General features: G+C 40.7%; 1 protein-coding gene across 1 annotated transcript in view; it reads left to right on the forward strand.

Annotated features, from left to right (window-relative positions):
• The window catches only part of PHLPP1 (PH domain and leucine rich repeat protein phosphatase 1), a 144,188-nt gene that overhangs the window by 46,551 nt on the left and 76,092 nt on the right, over positions 1 to 21,545 (forward strand). The window lies entirely within an intron of this gene.

A 21,545-nucleotide genomic window follows, 5' to 3' on the forward strand; every position in this document is an offset into this window, starting at 1 on the left:
TTTTCATCTAGCATAGAGGAGACTTGAAGACTGAGTTGCCCCTTTTTCCTTTTAATAGGCTAAATAGATGAAACTGTTCATGAATTTCACTTAAAGGTGGATCTTCAATCTTTTTATTTTTGCATTTTTTTTCTTGAATCAGATCTCATCTCAGTCTTTGAGCTGTGGATTTCAGACCTGGCCATAGTATTTCACTAGCAGTTGCACCAGTAATATAACACTTTTAATCCTATTTGCTATTTTCTATTTATATTCTCAAGGATAAAGTCAGCCCCTTTGACCTAGCAGCATGGAGCTTTTCTGATTCAGGTGGGAAAACAGACCAGACTCGTGCCCAAAATTGTTATACAGGGATGTCAAGTCTGACCTGTTGTCAAGACCACCATGTGTCTCTGAGGTTAGCTACTGAAAGTACATTCTGCATGGGGCTTTTTCCCAGCTGTCTGGAAGTAAATCAAGGTCTTTCTGAATTGAATAGCTTCAAAATATTTCACGTACTGGCTGATGGCTGGCCATCCTTCCTTAGCCAAAAAGATATGATTTTCATCTAGGCCTGTTAATTGTTTTCTGGAAGCCAAGGTCTGCTACTTTTGCAGAATTATCTTTTTCAACTACTTGTAAACATATCTTGCTAGAAACAATTATTTTTTTTTTCTTTCCTCTGCATTCATACCCTCCACCAGATTAGATCTTCCATTGGCACCACATCTCTCTCTTTGGCTGAACTCTCTTCAGGCCCTTAGAGGGTCACTTTCCTTATGCCTCTTTGTGGATTTATAGTGATAGAAACACCACCCACAAGAACTTACAGTCACCAACCGAGGTAGCGGTAGTAGTTCCTGGGAAGGTAATCACCTACAAGTTAACCAGATGCATTACAGTTGTCCCTGGTACACTGGGCTCTGATGCCTGTCAAAGGGGTCAGCTGGTTTGTCACCTGAACCTGCATGATCATTTATGGCTTCATATTTTATGCATTGACAGCCGTATCGTTTCGTCCTCTGCAGCTAATCCAGTTGACTGTATACTGATGACCAGTCCTTCTAGTTATTTGCTACTCCCTCTGACTTCTCTCCTCTTATTCTAGTCACTGAAACCATCCCTGCTGGCCCTCACTAAATCTGCTCACCTTGAGTTTTCTGCATCTTTTATGACCTGCTGACTAGTTGATTGGATACCGTCTTACTGCTTAGTATGAAGAAACTGTCTATCAAAAGCCTGCTGGAAGTCTTATGTTAGCAGAATTACCTTTTTCAATTATACTTGCAAAAGAAGAAGGATGAGTTTACATCTATTTTTTGTTAAAAACGTGTTGATTTGGTATGAATGGTCTTATTTTACCATCTCCCCAAACAGTATGTTTGGGAGACTGTTTCAGCCTAGAAGGCCTTAAATACGTGGTTCACTTGGGTAAAAGCATGGCTTTCCTCCAGTGCCGCAGAGCTTTCCTGATTTCCCCCCCCCCACACACCTTTCATTTCTTCTAATTCAATAGCATTCAATAAGCAATAGCTGTGAGATGGAAGTGAGGTGGAAGAACCGTCAGAGCCAGAGTGTTAGTTTTTTTGAAGCAAAAAGGTGTGTGGTGGTTTTTTTTGCTTTTTTTGGTATGGTATGGTGGTGGGGGTTTTAGTGGTTTTTTTGGGGTGAGTGTTTTGGAGTTTTTCTTTTTTTTTTTTTTTTTTTAAGCTGGCTTTTTCAATAGCTGGAGTCAGGAATGTTACTTCTGCTGAACTCTTAATAGCAATAAAATTGGTACATAGGCAAGCTGACATTTAATAACATGTGCTTGTGTAATTGGGATTGGGTTCCTGCAATGTTAGGCATTGTACAAAATATTAATTCCTGCCCTTGAGATCTGTGCATAGGCAAGACAAAACCAAGGTAGTTCAAGCAAGCATAAACAAGCAGAGTAGTAAATGTAGTGGGGCAAGCATGTTTGTTAGGCAGCTGCTTTTCTTTCTGGTCTTGATTAAGTATGGCTTAACTTAATGGAAAGAGGTGAAGGCGAGTTGCAGGGGAGCAGGAGGGAAGGGCGGGAGTAATGTTGCAGTTGGTTATGGAGGAGCTCGATTTGGAAAGAGTGGGGGAGAAATCCCGTCTGGCATCAAGAACCGAGCCACAGCCGCTCAGTCTGTTGGAGGGAGGGCTGGAGGAGGAAGGGGAGCGAGGGTCAGGCTAACTCACGAGGCCAGTGGCTTCCTTGCGGTCTGAAATGACGGCACTACGAGATACGCTCCTTCTGTCCTTTGGACTGTGAGAGCTGTTTCCCCAGCTTTGTTTACTCTTCAATGCAAGCTGTGGCAATAAAAATATTTGCAGTAATTAGAAAAACTAATCCTTTATGAGAAGCAGAGGCAGTGATTATACCACTTACAAGTTGTCCTTACGCACTTCCTGGTGTGATGAAAAGCAATTGTTTATTTGTGTGGTTCTCCCTCAACCCTTTCTCCATTCCCTCGTTCTTTGATATTTGAAAAATAAATACCTTCTCCCCTGCCTATTTTACAAATGGCTGCTTAGTGGCAAGGATATTTCTAAAGAACTTGCTTTAACCGAGAGAGGTTGATCAATGTGATGTGTGGAAGGTTGAGAAGTTGAGTTTTCCCTCCCTGATGGCTTGCCACCTAGCTCCCACATTGCCAACAGCGAACCCTGGAAGTACCAGTGCTCTGTAGGACATGGAGATTCCCCTGGAACCTCCCTTCTTTTGAGGGGCCTACATCTGAATCACAGTTGTCCCTCTTGTGGTGGCTGTGAATCATTATTGCCTTCCTAATGATGGAACACTGGTCTCCTGTGGTTTACTACAATAAGATGAGTCACTGAAACGTTGTCTAATTGCTGTTGAAATGTCTTAAGGTAATCTTCTTAGTTAACTTATTTATTCTAAAAGTGATGCTAATGTTTGTCATGTGTAACTTACCATGTATCTGGTTCTACAGAATCACTTGCGGTAGGTGCAGATGTCGTGAACTTCAGAGGAATGAGGCCCACCTGCTCTGACTGCATTGGGCTCTAACAGCCGAAGTCTATTTCTTTAAGAAGGTAACTGTTCAGAGTAGCCAGAATAATTAGTGTCATTTGCTTTTCTGTAGGTTTGTAGGTCAAGCCTTATGCTTCTCACTCTTTATGTGACTATGGTACGCACACGCTTCTGATGGGAGGTGAAGTTGGAGCCTTTATAATTCTCCTTTATAATTCTCAGGGGTGAGAAGATGATTGTAAATTGAGGATGTCTCAAACTAAGGAATTCAAGGTCTGCCTCCAGTAATAGCAGCTATCAATATCTTAACGATGACAGACTTACCACGTATCCTTGTGACCCTTGTTTTTCCCCCAAAATGGGAGATTATGGATGTTACGCTACCGGTTGCATTTAAAGCAGTGTTTGAAATTGGTTTGTGCAAGCTACCTTGAATATGATGCCATTCCTTGTTTGGATTTGATGCTTGAGAAACGAGACAAAGAATACACAGGGAGCTTTTTCTAAGTTCTGTCAGCCTCTCCTCCTGGTTTGACGTAATTTTTCTGTGTCCTAGGCTTACTCTCATTCCAAAACTAGTGGGAATGGGTGAGGTTCCAGGACAGATTTCACTGGTGTTGGAGGGCAAAGGTGATGAATTTGTCTTAAAAGAGGAACTTTTTTCCTAGCTGGTGGAATGATTTGAGTGTAGATACATTGAGGTAATGAAATATTTCCAACTCTGAAATGACCGAGAAGTACCTGGTCCATGTTTTATTGCTTCTGGGAGAAATATCTTTTCTTGTTCCACTGCGTAGTGGATGGAGCAGGCTGCTATGTGTAACCTCGCAGTCCTGTGATTTCTGTGTCTTGTATTCTGTGTTTTAGTCGCATCGTCTCTCCTTGATCAGTGATGGAAGAAAGAAGGCCGTTTCAAACACTCTGTAGTTATCCAAAATACGCTACAAATGCTATAGGTAGCAGCTTAGCGCCGGGAAGAAGCAAGGGACGTAGCTGTTAAAGCAGTGAATCTCAGAGCCTTGGTAGTTTTGCGGTTTTCTTTTATTTCTCATGCTCGTACCTTAGCGAACAAGTATGTGGTGGGATGAGAGGGTTTTTTGGAGGGATGTTGTCTTCGGAGAAAGTACCAGATTGGGTTCACATCCATTCTGCAGCATAGAAGTGTGCTGTGGCTCTACTAAAGCAGGATTGCTGCAGGGTAGGAAGGGCACTGTAGTCAGTGCTGTAGCCCTTCAGTGCGCGAAGGATGCCCGAGTCTCTGGCAGAGAAAACGCTGCTAAGCCTGGTACAGTATTCTTGCTTTTCTTCACTCTGTTTTCTGTAGGTAAGTCTGTGCCCCTTAGAAGAGGTTACAGGAGTATAATTGGCCCAAGACTAACTGCAACTGTAAAGCAATCTCTGGTGTGTTGGCGCTAGGCTAAATATTAAAAAGCAAGCTTAACCAAGAAGCGGATATACCACTAGGGAGCTGTGACTGTTCCATCTGACTCTTCGAATTAATTCTAGAGCTCAAAGAAGAAGCTTGAGAGCGAGCAGCCTTGGGGCTCAAACAATAAATTGCAAATTAAGAAGTGATATTTTAAGAATTTTGTGAGCATTGGGGTAAGGGAGTTACGTGCTTGAGGTGTGCTAGTATGGATGAAAGCCTAGCTTTTCTGTGGATAGTGGTTTTAATGTTTCTTAAATTTTTTTTACTTAAAATTTTTTTACACCTTGTCATTGGGTTGGGGGACAATTTTTAAAATTTTATCTGAATTCAGTGAGTTTTTCCTGTAATCCCAGCAATTTGACAAAGGAGTTATTTAAGTGAAAGAGCAAGCCTTTATTTGGATTTTCAAGGACACCTTGTCAGATATCATGCTTTTGCAGCCTGTACGGAAGAGAGGGAGCACTTGTTCCAGATGTTATAAGATTTAAAAGGGGGGGAGAGGGGGGGAGGCAGTAAACACGATGAATTGGAATTCATTTATTTGTATATGACATTCAAAACTCCAAAAACTTTGGAAACTTACTTGCATCTTTTAAAAGGTTCTGTAAACTGTTCGGCACAGAAACAAAGTAAGGTGAGTATACCAGTGGAGGAAGTCCTGAAGGCTTCACCTGTACTTAGTTTCCATGACAACACTTATCACCTGCCACTCAGATGAGAATGAGGAAACCATTTTGGGGTTACAGGAGAAATAAGGAATTTAATATTTTTTCTGTTCATTTTCTGCTCTTTGTTAGCCTTTCTTTTTCCCTTGTGAGAGGATCATGCAATATCACACACACCTAGCATAATGTGTCTCCAGATTGTGAAAACTGGATTCAAACACACGTAGCAAACTTGCCACTGTTCCTTCTCTTGAGCCTGGAGCCTAACCCCATTTTAGTCTGCTAAACAGAATTGCAGACTGTATAGTTTGCCCCTAAATTACTTTAATAAATAAATTTTAAAAAAACAAACAACAGAACAAAACCAACCAATCAAAAAACCCCGATGCCAAACCTACTAGTGCAAGGTGTTTGGGGGCTGCTACACAATGAAATCCGACTGCTGCTTTTTTCCTTGTGTCAGTTTCTGTGCTGAGACCGATAAGCTTTAAACTCTTTGCAAGGTATTTAAAACGAAAGCCAACTTGGAGCGAATTTAGAAGAGAAACAAATGGACCAGGGAGCGTGGAGGTGCCACTGCTGACCCTGCAGGTGGGATGGAATGTGTCTGTTTAAAGGAGCCTAAAAATAACCACGGCAGGACACACGTTGCCTAAGCAGGAAGATATGTGCGATTCTCTCCTCTTACTTTATATGATTCTTATGCGGACAATACAAACTTTATCTGTTAGTCTGTGTTTAATCCAATATAAACTGGAGTTTAAATATCTGATACTTACCTGAAAGAGCCAAATGGTGTCAGACTGCTGTGAGCTATCTGATGGAGATGCTAAGCTGTTATATTCAACTTCCACGACCTTGTTTTTCAGTGGCTTTTCTAGCTGCTGTTGTTTTTTCTCCTAGTCAATTAATACAATAGCACACTTTCCTGGCACGGCATTTGTCAGGGCACTAAACCTATGGGCAGGGAGCCCGTAGGGCATTCAAAAAGCAGGGCATGAGCTCCTTTTAGCACATTCATGTAATGTAACTTTCTGCATTGCTATTCACTTCATCAGAGTGGCCTCTCAGCTCAGCAGCCTTTCTACTTCAGAGAATGGTTTGACACATACTTAAATCGGCAAGCTATGGTGCGGCATATCAGCTGGGAGGGTTGTTTGTTTGAAAAGAGTAATACGGAGACTTCTGTTGCTAAGGAGTAGAGACCTGCGTTGGAATCGAGGTCTGGAATGTGCTAGCTTTAATGCTGCTACATTCAGTGATGCCTTCTTTAATAGGCAAACATCTTGTTGAACAAGTTTGCCCAAATAAATACAACCTATAATATAATGAAGACTTGTGGTTGATTTCTTCCTTTTTGAAACACTATCTCATGTAGACTTTGTGATCCTCTTTTATAGATAAGTCACTTTAATCTAAAATGTCTTTTGTGGAAGTGCTTGGGAGTTTCCCTAGCTGTATTTTGGAGACCAGTGTGTGCTTTGTACATGCCCTAAGCGGTGTTTTGGCATGGGAAAGATTCAGATTTAGCCCACATGGTTTGGGTAAGTTATATACAACTGGTTGTTACTCTACCTTTTTTGAGTTTGTTCCCAGATCTTAAAGATTACTTCAACTGTAGGACTGTGATTTGGATGTTGACATGTAAATGAATGTATGACTAATCACATGTAGCTCCAGAACTTCTTGCCTGAGTGTTTTCTTGCTACATGCCCAGTTAACGGAAGCTTCTTCTCTGTCTTCTCCTAGTGTTGCAACTTAAAACCACACATTTACCATCACTTCTGTAGACTGATTGCAGTGTCATAATTTTGTGGGGTGGGAGGGATGGAATGAAACTTTGTGTAGTGATTATGGTTTGTTTGGGGATTTAGATTGAAGGTACTCGGTTCATGAGATTGCCACCTAACCTATTGTTATGTATGTGAATTTTTACACGTGGGGGAAGTCACCTGCAAACAGCAGGCATGGAAATTACAGGGTGGGAAGGAGACAGGCAAGGTGTTGGATTGTAAAAGGATTCAACGAGCAACAGTAGCTTAGAAAAACTCAAAAGAGAAATCTCTTTCATAGCTGGATAATTTCATGGTCTGACCAACTGCGTGTTCCCACAAGCAAGTGTACTGTCCTGGCTGTGGGTGGTAAAGAAAAGGAACACTGGAAATGAACTGCAGAAACAGGGGTAGAAAGGATGATAATACCTCAAGACGATCCTGCTGCTGAAGTGGACACATGGTGTCATGAAACCATGGTCTGAGGAGGAACCCTAACGGGAATGCTTGCTGTCTTGCATGCAGTGTGTGAGATGGTTGTATATAGAGTGAATTGACAGAATAGTTTTTTGTTTGATTTTTTGAGGTGGTTTTTTGTTAGTGCTTGTTCTGTTTCAGTATTGCTAAAGTTAACTATTCCCTTCACATTTTCGATTGTTGGTAAGCAACATGCAGCTGATGGCTGGGCATTTCATGGAGGGATCAGACATGAGTAAAGAGGAACAACCACTCAGCAATCCTTTGACAGGAGGGAGAGAGAGGGAAAGTGTTTCCGAGGTGAGTTTGGGAGATAGCAACCCTCTGATGAAACAATTCAAAGGGCTTGTCTGTAAGAAAGCAAGCCAGATGTAAGTCACCTCTGCAGGGCCCACGTGACTCTGCCTGGACGTAAAGACAAGCGGCTGCAGCAATTTCCAAAACTCATGTTAACATTGTTGATGCTGCTCTACCAAGCTCTAGCTTACATGCTTCACTATTGAAATACTATTAAAAGATTAATACAGTGCTTCATCTTTGTTGACAAAACAGCCCCATAGCAGTGATAGAGCAACCTAGACTGCCTAATGCATGCCACAGCATAAACGTACACTGTTTCTTCCTAGAATATGAAAAGTATGTTGTACTGAGTAACTAGCATACTTTCTGTTCTGTCTGATCTAGCTGATGTTGAACATATCAAATGCTTATCCCTGCTAGGAGTTTTAAGAGTGGCTCCCCTGTATATTGCATTAATGTGAAACTACTTAAAGTATTAGTTGGCTGCTTCAAAAGTTGTCTTGAAAAGTGTTAAGAGCATGTCAGTTCTAAAGTAACTTCTTCCCTTACATGGGAAGATGAATTAGATTGACTGTACTGTAAAAATTTCTTAGGCTGCTACATTGATAATTCATTATCAGACACAGAGATTTTTTAAATTCTTTTTTCCCCCACCTCCCCACCCCCACTTAGTGAAAGTGACTTTCAGTTCAAGGGAGATGGTATTGTGGTTCATGCTGCATGTATCATCCTAAGCATGCATGATCTATTGCAGTTTTAATTAGAAAAAAAGAGACTCGGGAAAGTTGACGGCCCTTGGGAATTAAATGGGCAAAGTCAATCTGCAGAGTGCAAAAAGCAGGAAACTTGGTTTGTTTTTTTTTTTTTTTTAGAGACTTAAAAAGTTTAGCAGCTGTAAGTATCAAAGGAGGACAACTGTTTAACACTAGCTGTTGAGCAGAATTTTTTGGTTTTTGGTAGTTGAAACAATAGATGTCTAATTTACACCTTACACTTTACTACTTTATCCTGTAGCCACTTACTGTATTTTCTGTAAGTTTGCAATTTATATGACAAGGCAGAATAAACTTTTTCCTTTAAACAAGGAATGCAGTATTGCAGTTCTCTTTCAGTTGTTCTGAAACAACTGGTGAAATAAAATTCCGGAAGAGCTTTTTCTCTTCCCATGTAATTGGCTAGCCCTTGCTGAATCGACTGAGACGTTGATACTTGTTCACAAAGCATACTGACTTTCTCACCTTGTACATGAAGGGTGTCTCACTGGTACAGTTGTTTCTGGTCTTTGCCTCCGTGTAATGCCACTGATTTAGTGTATGTTGGTGTCACTTCTGTAGAGTTACTTCTCTCTGCATTCCTCAGTGTGGAAGAAAAGTGAAGAAAAAGAAAAGACATCTATAATCTTTCACGTGGCCGGTCTTTGGTAGGAAGGCTGAGAGAGGAGGAGAGCAGACTTGTGTTTTAAACCCCACTTCAGTTTTAGACAAAATAGTGAATTGCAGCTGAGATGCAGTTGTGGCGTTTTATCCTCACTGGTAAGTTGGTCCTACTGTCCCTTACGCCTTATGTGGTGTGAATATGACCCTTAACGTCCTTGCGTGCAGTAGTCCTTTTGTTGCTTTCGTAACAAAGCCTGAGAAATCTAAGAAATTAAACATCTTCAAGCTGTCCTCTGATCATGGAGTTTCACTGTTGGATTTAGACTGTAAAAAGGAAGCAGGCTATGGGACTTAGGTGGGATTTCATGACATTTGAAAACAGCATATAAGTCTTTTCAGTCCATGAAAGCTATATTCTCTCTGTCTTCAAACCCAATATTAAAATTAAGCTGAAATTGGTGCGAAATACCCGAGTTGTTGAGGAAGGATGCCAAAGAAAAGATAAATGGGCAGCAGCAACCCAAACCCAACAAAATTTTAGTTGTATTTACTTGAGAATAGCCTGTTTCCCAATGTGTAGCATTCAGTTGGGACATAAACAAGGATTGTATGTGTTCAAACTTGTGTAATCTCTGGCTGCAATAGGTGTTAATTCAAGTGAGATTTTTGAGAAGCAATATTGTCATGTCTGCTCAGCTGAGAGCTCTCCTTCCTCTGCTGCTGAGTGGATCAGCTATTTCTGTGTGGGCAGTGTTTGCTGATGCCACTTCTAAGGTGGCTCTGAAAATACTGAACATCAGCAGTCTTCAGCTTTGGGGTTTTTTTTTCCCTTTTAAGGTGGTGAAGTTGATCACCGTTTTGAAGTTGCCAGCATAGTTTTAGGAATTTTGTTTTAAGTTATGGCTATGACTCACTACTCTTTTTCTGGCTTAAGAATGTACAGGGATTTGGGGACAAAATGATAGTTTATGAATGTTACAGAAGAAAGTTGTCTCCAGGAAACCATAGACAAAGATTTTTATTTGGAACACTTTGAATTTGCAGGTGGTTCCTTTTTCTTGTGCTTTACTGAGTAGGTTTAGTTTTATGTCGGAACTAAAATAGCTTTATTTATCTAGTCCTTAATAAAATACTGTGCTCCAAACTTTGTGACTGTGCTCTTATATAATGCCTAAACTTGGGGATGAGCTGGGTCATCTCCCTTTTTGTCAAAACTGTGAGCATTACACGTGGGCTGTTTTTTGCTAAGTAAATACATTTTATTTTTATTTTTTATACAGCTACTTTGAAGTTCTGTTGCAAGCATACTTCATGCTAAACTTTGAGGTAGCTTACTTAAGAAAAGAAACATTATCTCAGCTGGATTTTCAGTTGCAGAAGTTTGTCAGAATCAAGGCCCTTCAGAAGATGGGCTTATCTGTCTCCAAGTGACAGATTTGCTTTCTGTTCCTCAAAACCACAAGATGTGCTGTGGAATCTCATCCGTGTTGTCTGAAGTAAAGACATCTTTCATCTGAGCATGGAGCTGTTTTGTTTAATGCTTCTGTCTTTCACTGGCATTTCTAGAGCAAGTAGAAAAGGAAGTGTGCAAGTAAGATGTAGGAGCTGTTTCCTTGTGTTTCCTGGTCGAGAAACGAAGGTGGACTGTAAGCTTTCTAGCTTTGCGTAATTCTGTCCTTTTGTGTAGGCTTTGCAAGGTATTTAGGCAGTTAGTCTCAAGGAGAACTTTATCTTGAAGCAGGTGCCTTCTCTTTTTCTCACCTGCTTGTAAGAGTTTAATACCTACTTCCATATGCTTGAAGAATGAAGTAACACATTAGTATGCCACAAAGAGCAGAATCTGCAAATAGGTCTTCATCTGTATGCTTTTCTGATAGCTGAAATCATGTGGGTGTCATTAGCTGTTGTCTGAGTGCCACTTCTCTCATCATCGCCTGCATCTCCCATTGTGCGTGGTGGAGGATTGCTGGCTCCTTCACTCCTAAGAAGGACCTTTAGGCCCTCCTGGTGATCTTTGCAGGACAGTGGAAGCATAATCTTGGACAGCAAAATCTATGCTGTACAGGAGATGTGGTAAGAAGCGCAAAAGAAAAGCTCATGTGAACCATATATAGAGACACTTGACAAACACTTTCAAATCTGAAGCAATATCCTTAGAATAGATCTGCCATGAGCATCTTAAAGCCCTGACAGCCGTATGGTACTTTACACTGAGGTGGCTGACCTTGGAAATTCATGTTAGTGCTAGGAAAATGAAAAAAGGAAACAGAGGAAAAGGAAACAGAGGGAGACCGTGGTGAGGAAGGGTTCCGTGGCATTGCGATTAGTTTTGGTGTAATATTACTTTTTTTTTTGTCTTGCTATCATGTGACTGTGCATATAGCATTTGTATTCCAGGTGCTAGGCGCTGTCCTGTGGCTTGTGGAAAATAGTTTCATGTGGCTGTGAGAATAGAACATACCAAAAGGAGTGATCCAGAAATAGCCAGGCTGGTCAGAGAATTGGTATTTAAGATGCCTGTCTGGTATATGTCTGTCCCTTTTATTAATAAAAAAAAAAGTGTGGGGTGTTTTGGGGTTTTGTTTGTTTTGGGGTTTGGAATGGGTTTTTTGGAGGTAGTTTTTGTTTTTCTTCTTGCTATGTACAGCAACCTGGCTGAAGTTACTCAATTGACTGGGTCTGTATATGGGTGTATCTAAGCTGGGGAATCTTATGCTTAAATGGAAGGATGGAAAATTTTGTAAGTTGTGAAATGAAATAGTACTCACTGCTGTAGTCCTGAATCACTGTCCGGCAAAATCTGATGCTACCTCTTCTCTCCCCAAGTTCTTAATCCTAAATGAAAAGAACAAGCACTAAGTATGGGGTCCCATTTCTGGTTTAAATGTCACGGGAAAGGAATTCCTGAAACTGAATGGCTTGCCTTTCATGGATTTCGTCCTTTTAAAACAGAAGCCCAGTGATGCTAAATGGAGAGACAGAATTGGGGGTAGAACCTTATTTCCAGGGGTTTTTGAGGACCAGTGACTGGCATATTTAGGCACTTCTACCTCTGTTGTGTGTATAGATGATGGCGGGAACAGCTCTTGGTGCTTCAAGGGATGGGCAGCCCCTAGAAGAGCATTGTTTTATTCCAAAATGCGATTTAGCGTTGGATGTTCACTAGCCTTGTCGCTTGAACAGCATTTTCTTTCTCCAATAAAAACTGAAGTGGAAGGAATTACTTTCTTGAGTACTGGAACAAGAGTGGAACTAATGCCGGCAAGAATTCTTTGGGGAAAGTATGTCTTTACTGACAGTGCAGACTCTTGTCTGTTTCTGCATCTACCAAATGGTCTTGATATAGGGGCTTGTTAGGGATAATTCCAGTGCAACTAATACAGTAGACTTGAGGGAGATTCTCTGATAAGCAGCATGTATTCCTGCTCAAATACAAACTGACATGGTAACTTCTGCGTGGTTCTGCCAACCCATTCTTTGAACCTAAATATGCACAAATATGTATGCGAGAAACTCTTAAAATAATAAATTATATTTAAGAAGGCCTATAAGCCTTCGGGTAAGTAGGCTTAAGCCAGGTTTGGGGCCTCAGTCATCTTTGAGAGTCTCCTTGTAGAAGAGTGTGAGCGAGCCGGTGTGTGGGGCGTGCAGAGCAGCAGGGACGGGCATCGGGGCTCCACTGCTGTTGTGTGGCTCGTGCCAGTATTATGAATCAGAAATTTTAGTCACCTTGAAAGTACTGTTTGCTTCACAGATGGGCAAGGATGGGAATGAGTTGGTTAAACTTGGCAGTGTCGTCTGGCCCAGAGCCACGCATTTTCTTAACCGGTTGCAGGAACATATTTTCCTCTTTACAGGATCAAGTAGTGAAACAACCACAAAGCTAATTTGCCATTTACTTATTGTGAGATAGATATATATAGATATATGTAATCTCACTATATATATATATATGTGTGTGTGTGTATATAGTGAGCTATGGGAACCAGCTTTAGGATCCCAGATGTGATACTATCACTATGATACTATCACACACACACAAATAATGCTTTTTTTTCCCCAGTAACAGTGTTTAAATTCTGTCTGGCCTACATAGTGCACCTTGCTAACTTCACATCCATAACCTGTGTGGTTTCTCACAGCAAACAAGTCTAGAGGCTAACTTGTTGCTTGTTTTCTGTGGAAAACTTTCCGTCCTAAATAGGTAAATTGAAAATGATTCTCAACAGAAGAGCTCTGAGAATGTACTCACTAGCTCAGGGAAGCTGCTTGCTTTCTTCAAATCCAAACAAAGAGCAGACAGTGTATATTTGAAAGCCTTTTTGTCATGATTCAGACCACTTGTCCTAGTTTCCAAAGGCCGACTCAATAATGTCAGCTCAAGACTTACAATGGGATATGTCAGTATTTATTCTACCTCTTCTCCACTTCATAATATCGTAGTCCCATTATTTCATCCCTGCTCTCCTCCCATTGTTAAATAGCTTGATTCTGTCAGGTTGAATAAATATCTAAATTCTGTCCACTGGAGAATGGCTCGGTTTCATCAGCAGATATAAATGACCCACAATTTCTAGAAAATGGAGCAGCACATTGTTGCTGCCTTTGTCCGTCTGTGGGCTACCCCTCTGCATAAACCCACTAAAACTGAGATGAAGTGATGAGAACTACAGCTCCTGGTCTCCAAGGGCCCTGCCTTTTGTGCTCTAAGTGAGCAAGCAGTTGTGTGAGCCTAGCCCCCGTGGGCTATACTTTGGCCACCCATGTGTTCATATATCATGGATGATGGTAAAAGAAATTGTTTTAACTGCTGATTGCTGCAGACATGCTGAAGTAGCATGTTGCATTTTGTAAATATGATTTGGAGCTAATGAAGCAGATCAGAGAGAAGCAGCCTTTTACATAATGCCATTGCATCAGCACTAATATGACTAATCTATTTGGACAAGTAACGATGAACTTCTGAATGGCTTATTGCAGGATGCTTGAGTAACTCGGTTAGAAACAACAACCTTTGTACTGGCACGATAATCTTTTTATAAGAACAAGTGGCTAGGTTCTCTTCAGAAGTTGTCCTATTTTTGTTTCAGAGTAGTGGGATGACAAGTCTTGGGGCAATGCATTAATAAAAAAAAAAGGGGAGAAACAAAAATCAGCCAAACTTCATTGTAATTGCAGGCTAGAAAACCTTATTTGGATCGTTATCTGTGGATACAGAAGAGAGGGGAGAATGGGACTGGGCATGCATAGTGACACAGGACATGTGTGGGACATAGATAAAACTGCTAATGGCTGCCTATAGAAAGTTTGCACCTTTTGCTGGAAAGAAAGTTTAGGTATTTCATGATTTACCCATAAACTAAGGAATTAATAAACAAAAAAAGCCCTAAGTTTCAGTGTACTTGGGTTTTCACAGACTAGCCAAATCTGTGTTAGTTCCAGGTTGAGGGCTCTGGTGGCTGAGTGTTTTTGTATTTGGTAGATTCACAGGCTCCTTTTACCCTTCTGAGCATGTACTTCTGGTACTATTCTTCTAGCACAGCACATAACATAGAAGACTGAATCTTTAATGATACTTAGACTGAATGCACTTTCTTTTCTCTGCAGATTGGTGTAATGCTGTTGGCTTGTCTGCTTTAAAATGTTACTTCTGATGTGCTATCTTGCAGTGCTGGCTAACTCTCAAGGAAAGGAGACAATAAATCAAATAGCTTACACGTTATATAAAGTATGGGAGTTGGTCATATCTATATAATTTTAATAAATTGAAGCTGCCTTTTGTCAATGAGTGGTATTGTTGCTTTATGCTGCTTCTGTTGGAGCTGGGTGGTTTTTTTATAAACCTCATAACAAGACAGTATGCCAGAGGCAGACATCCTGGTTAGGTGGGAAGCATGGAGCAGCAACGGAGCCTGCAGCATTCCCTGTTTTTCTAGCCTGGTACAGCCTTTGTTTTTATCAGGGGTACATCTGCAGCAAGAAGCTATCTATGCCATGCTGGGTAAGACTGGTACTTGATAGCGTCTTTTATCTTTCAGTAATATACTTCAGCGAAACGTATCTTAAATGTGTTTTGTTCCTCTTTTGTTTTCATTAAATAATAAATTTGGTAATGCCTTGGAGCATTACTGTCCTTTAGTCTAAGGAGGAAGTTAGAAGAGTACACCAAATAATGGCCTTATTCAACAGGAATCTTATTTGCTTAAGAGTTGTGTAGATAAAGCTGAAGGTGACTTGATAAGGAGTTCTGTGCTTTGAAAGGACAGATTTCCTGAATGCGCTGTTTTCATCATTGCGATCTTCTGGCCAGATCTCTCTCTAAAACTGCTGCTGTCACATTTTTACCTTTCAGCATGCTTCCTTTACAGCAGGGATATGAGCCTGTCTGATGCATCTCTGGGAAGATTATATTTAGTCATGGGGAAACGATCTGTTGCAATTATTTCCAAGAAACGTAAGAGTAGTCCTGAGCTACTATACTGAGGTTATGATTGTGACAGTACCTAGTTAGGACTATGAAGTTCGCAAATAGATTTTGAAGAAAGTCTGACTTTGTGTATTGAATTGTATTTACTTTGCTCCCAAACAGATTTTTCCCCTAATGAGAGTTGAATGAACACAGCTGCTCTGCTTGCAGCTTCCATAGAAAGCTTTAAAAGTAATTTTGTCTGTGTGCTTTTTTATTCCCTTTTTTTTCTTTTTTTTCTTGAAATGGTAAGCAAAACATAAAATTTAGAAGGCAAGAAAAGCTGGGGATAGAAGTTTGCATTTCAGTTCAGTATCCTGAGGCCTAGCACAGTGCTGTCAGATCATTTCCATGTTCTCCACAAGCAAACTTTACTGAGGGAACATGAGAATTTCCTTTCCATGCGTTGAATCCTATGTGGTGAAAACTTAATACCACGTGTGGATTCAGAATGTCTTTTCGCGTTAGCTTAAAAAGTCTTGGAAAAAAGCGCCTTCATGTTTGTTACTAAGTAACTGCCACTAGAAAAAAAAATTAATCCCTGTACAATTTTTTCAGAGGTGGTCTACATTCTTACTTTAAAATGACTAAGTTATGTAGATTTGGCTGTTTCAAATTGACCTGATGAGACAAATATCTCTTTCAGCTTAGACTTTGAAGAAGCAAGTTTCTCAATTAAGAAGCAAAGAAGTTAATCCAAAAAAAGTTGTGTGTTTTATGTGTTTCCTCTAATGATCAGGTTCTGGTGGTCTGATGAGTTTATTTTTCAAAGATAGTCAAAGGATTTTGAAACTACATGAAATCCTTGGACTCTACTTCATGATTCAGTAAGAAAAAACCTCAATGACAGCTGCTAACTCATCACCTCCTTGGAGCTGAAATCTCCAAGTCGAAAGTTCAGACAAAGCCCATTTTTGGGGCTGGTTTTGACTGATAGCAAGTTCAGGTTGGCTTGCTGTGCGTATTTCAGAGTATTAGAATATGCTAGGCGGCTTTCCTCAGATGTATCTTACAAATTTGAACACCTTTTTTCCAAAGCTTGTGATGACAAGCCTTCAACTGATTACTTCAGATTTAGAAATCTGTCAAGCCTCTGTGACTGATATGGCACTCTTGGTTCCTGGTTGAGCATTGGTCTAATAATGTGCTTTGTATCAGTTTTGCCATACATTTAAGGTAGCTTCAGGAAAACGATCTCTACTGTGTTAAGTAATTGTGATCTTGGTTCATGCGATAAGCGTTCCTAACAGGACTTTGGTCTGTTCATTTCATCCTTGGAAAACACATGAACTACTGCTGAAGTCAGCTTGTGGAGACAGCGGTGAGTTCTGCCCTGGGAGTAACAAAACCTGAGGCGAAGGAATAGCAAAAACATTTCAAGGAGGAGGGGAAAGAAGTATTAACTAACAGTGACTATAGGAAAAAGATCTCATTGACCCTGAGAACAGAGGCCAAGAAACTTGCGGGAATGATTTTTATTGAAATGCTAAGTTGTATAAATGTTTGATTGCAGCTACTATGGTTGCTCAAAGCCTCTCTGTTTATGAACAGTCAAGACAACTGTATGCTTTTGTAGGAAAAAGGCAAATAATTAAAGTAAATGTGAACCTAAGTGTCTTTAAACTCACCTCATGAGTTCTCACGTTATATTAACAATTCTAATGACCAATAGTTCAGTGGAGCAGCAAGAGAAAGTATGTCTAAACAGCTTTTTATACTACAAGTTAGTATGCAAAATGCAAATTGGATGAGGTAAACTACACAGTTCTTTTCCCTTAATTACATTCCAGGTCACTGGCTTCCTTTGTTTCAAAAAACAGCGGGAGGTCTCTACAAACTCGGATTTGTGAGTAGGACTTTGAGCAAGACAAACCGGGGCAATCAGGGGGAACGTTTCACTTTCCTGCCTTGAAGGGGCAATTCTCCTTCTCATCCCTAATTCCCATTAGACCTTTGCAGACGTTCCCCTGGTGTATGACTGTTCATAAGCCTTCCTCTCATCATCTAGGTTTGATAGCGAAACCGAAATACTGATGCCAGTGTGCCTTGAAGCTGAAAGCAGTTGTTGATGACCATGGTTGCCTTTTTCCTGTGTCATCGTCGGTTCCCTAAGCTCTTGGAGAGGTGCCTCTGCTGGTGGTAGCAGGACGGGTTCCCTGCTCAGTGCTCCAGCCAGAGAAAGGCTGCTTTCAGGGCCTCATCCTCCTCCCCGTACACACGCACGTGCACAAGCGACACGCAGACGTGCGCACGCAGCCCCGTATGACGATGACGATAGCACTTCCCGGCTCGGTTAGAGCACAGATTCAGTTATTTGGGCAGCAATAGCTGACGGAGCAGCTGTTCCCCGTTTTCTTTGGGGAACTGGCATGGGGGGGGGGGCAGATTCGGCAAACTTGGCCTGTTGCCTAATGCCCTGAGTTGTGTTTGCCAACAGTAATTTAGGTTTGTTTCTTGTGTGTGCAGAGTAATGGACCCACTCTGAGGACTCATGTGAGTCCCCTGTATCCTGCAGAGTGCCATGAGTTTCGTCAGCCATTGAACAACAGGCTTAATTTAAATTGCTGCTGATAAAGTAATTATGTCCCATTCCTGTTCTTGCAGCGTCCTTTCTGAGAGTGCTGTCTCCTCGTGTATGCCTTCTCACTTAGTATGCTAGCCAATGTATGATCTTAGGCATTTTGTTCTCTTCCTGCTTAAGATTTAAGGGACGGTCTTTTCAAGCATGTATCCTTCATTTTCAGGTTTGTGCATATCCAGAATATGAATGAAATATAGGAGAAAATAAATCTGATTGCTTTCTTCATCTTTTACTATTTTTGGTAAAAATATTCCATTGAATAATTTATGGTGTTTCAGCTTAAGTCTCATTGTCCTTTACATAGCTGAATGTGATCTGTCTAGCTATCTAGAAATCTTCTACTACTTAAAATGCCTAGAAATTAGAGTATCTATTAAATTAGTTAACTGGGCAATACCGTAAATGAAACTTCCATTTAAAAAAAAAATCATCAATATGAATACTATTGATCTGCAGTATAATAGAATGATATCAGTTTGGAGATTGGCAATGTTTGGCATTTTGTACCCATCACACTTCCATTGTGCAAAGTGCATAGTTCAGTTGTAATTAAAATTAATGATTGTTTTGCTCCTAATAATAAATTTCACTGAACAAAGTTTTGTTTCTGCAATACTGTAAATGAAACTAAAGTGCTGGCAATTCACAGAAGATTAAAAAACAGCTTGCAAGTATAATATATCCTTGACCTCTTCCTTCCCTTTCTTGCTGGGGTGGAGATGAAGATACTTGGAACAGAAATAGATCGTGTCAAAAAAAATAATACTCTTCAGGAGTCTCAGTTCTCCCTCAAAGGAGGGTGAGTGGGCAGAGGAATCAAAAAGATAGTATTTTGGGAAGGATTCTTTTTAAAATCTATCCAAATGCTTTTAAAACTTAATCCTGCGAATGTTTGTGAATGAGAAAGCATCACAAACTTTTCCTGTGGTTTTTCTGACAATGAAGCTTCATACATGTGTTAAAGAGATCAGCTCTAGGAGCGATCTCTAAAGAACGCCTTTGTGTCGTGGATGTATTGCTGTATCCGGTCACGCAGTAGGTCTCTGGAAAGGGGAGGCGAAGGAGAGGATTCTGATCCACCTTCTCTTGTTCCTCCTCTCCGTTCAGTTTAGTAAAGCAGTCGGTGAGATAGCACAGGAGGAGATTTCTGCCAGTAGGGTACATGGTCGTAAGGTCCGGGCCATTTGCATTCCTCTGCGTGGAGGTAACTTGTGAAATGGCTTTCAGAAAAACAAATGTGATCCGTTCCTTTGTGAGGACCCAGGCGCTTAAGACAATTGGTCAATTAGAGCGGGTGGATCAAAATGGAGAGCCTGCTTGAATAAGATCTTGCATATTTTCGGTTTTCCCCCTGATTACAGGGTGGAGGGTTCAATGCAGTTTTAATAAGATTAAGATGTGCTGAACTCTAAAATGATGTGCATTGGAGGGGAGTTGTTTTGTTTCTGTTGGGGTTTTTTTGTTTGTTTTTAGATGCTAGTATTGGACATGGATGGAGGGTGGAACAGTTTGAGTTGCTCTGCTTTTTTCAAAGTAAGCAGTTTAAATACCATGTCTCTATAGCCACAATATTTTTTCCGATGGTAGAGAAAGCATTCGTTTCTATGGCAGAAAAATGAAATACTATTATGGTCTGACCACAATCAATATACTTAAACAGACTTTCTTGTGTGTTATACTGAACACTGTCCAGCTGGACTGCTCTTCTCTCTTGGTATTGAGAGGTCTTGGATTCATATGCCAGTAAAGAAGGTGCTCGACTTTCAGGATGGGGTCCTCAGATGTGTGTAAGGCACTTCAGACTCTTCTGGGTATTTTCACTGAGAGGAGAAAGCTTTGACAAGTAGCCCCAGCTTCAAGTTGATTCTACCAGTGTTGTACAAAGTACTCATGGTGAGTATTTGCGGATCCCTTTCTAAAATTATCATGAACCAGAGTTAAAGTGGTGCTCTGATGAATTTTGAAGTTCCTGGGGTTGTTTTTAGCACACTCACTTTCCTGGCAAAGCTGAATTTACGAACTTGTTTTGATTTCTCCTGGATAATTTCCTGACTTAAAAGAGGCTTCAGGAGCTCTAAATCAGACTGCGTACTTGTAAAACTGGACCTTTGTACAGGCTTTTTCTCCTCTTGCCATGGGTGTGGAAATTTTCAACATTTTTCTTATAGGGATGTGTAGCATGAAACAAGAAACCTCAGAGTGTAGTCAGCCTTATGAGCTAGCACTTGTGATTGTCCTTTCGCAGACCCTTGGAGTGCTTTGGACAGAAAACTGATGGGTTTGGGGATGACTCAGATATGTGATAGTTGATTTAATTTTAAAAGGGAATGGAAAAAGCCAATCTCTTCTGTTTTTTTCCTCTCCTTTGTAATAAAACCGTATGACATGCACTCCTAGACAATTCCCATATGCTATCCAGTTACTTCTAGTCTCTGCGGTAGAAAAGAGAAGAAACGGTGTCAAACCCGATATCTGTGGCCATGCGATAAATCTCCTCTGCCTCTGTTTCCAAAGGTAGAAAGGCATTGGAAAAATGTTCCCTTTCATGTTTCTTCATGATACATATCTCTCACTCCCCACTGTTTCCTTCTTCTCATTTTATAAAATCAGCTTTCTTTCCCTTGACTTTGTTTTTTCTCAGGAATGTGGTCTGAAGTACAGAGTTTTGATACAGGTTGCCTTTTACTGCTGCGTATTTTCATGCGTTGACATACAAGTTTAATGTATGTCAGCATAATCCAACCTTTGTCATGTAAATTTAAAAAAAGCAATCTTGAATGACAGAAGTCGATATAGAGCGAGTCAAAGGGTGCATGTTCTTCAGCAACAAAACAAGGTTATCGGCTACAAGCAGGCAGAAACCGGGGTAGTGAAGCTTTCCAAGGGTAGCTGTTGATGCTCTCTCTCCTTTTCCATCATCCAGGCTTCTGTGTGATTCTTTGAAGCTGCTCCTGCTGATAAGAGAGAAGTGAAAAAGAAGGGCTGTTGGGGTTGTTGTTAGGAACAGTCTCTAGCGACAGAGTTGTAGGAGAGAGGGGGACAGAGGCAACCAAAGAGAGTCCTCCTGGCTTATTGCAGCTCTCACTTTCAGCTGAAGATGTACTCTGTGCCACTTACTCAAACCTGCAAACCAAAAAGGCTCTTGCTTTGACTAGCTATTTGAAAAAAAGGTTCGTATAAACATACTACATAAAATCACATGCACGCACAAATATGGGCTACTGTTATGTGGGGAAAGCAGCCAAGGTATAGACGCAAAATGTATGAACTAAGCTTACCTAGCAAGTTATGAGCAGACTGAATGATATGATGGAGTAAGATTGGCTTATAGGGACATCGCCCAGCCAGAATTCCTTCTAGTCATAGCATGGAAATCTCATGTTAATGAAGCTGAATTTGAAATGTTTAGTGTTTAAGACTGACAGATAATTCTCTCTGACTAATGTGCTCGTGCTGTTTCTTCTGGATTTTGTATTTTTCTGTCTTTGTGCAA

Source organism: Calonectris borealis, chromosome 2, assembly GCF_964195595.1.
Source record: "Calonectris borealis chromosome 2, bCalBor7.hap1.2, whole genome shotgun sequence".
Classification (NCBI taxonomy): Eukaryota; Metazoa; Chordata; class Aves; order Procellariiformes; family Procellariidae; genus Calonectris; species Calonectris borealis.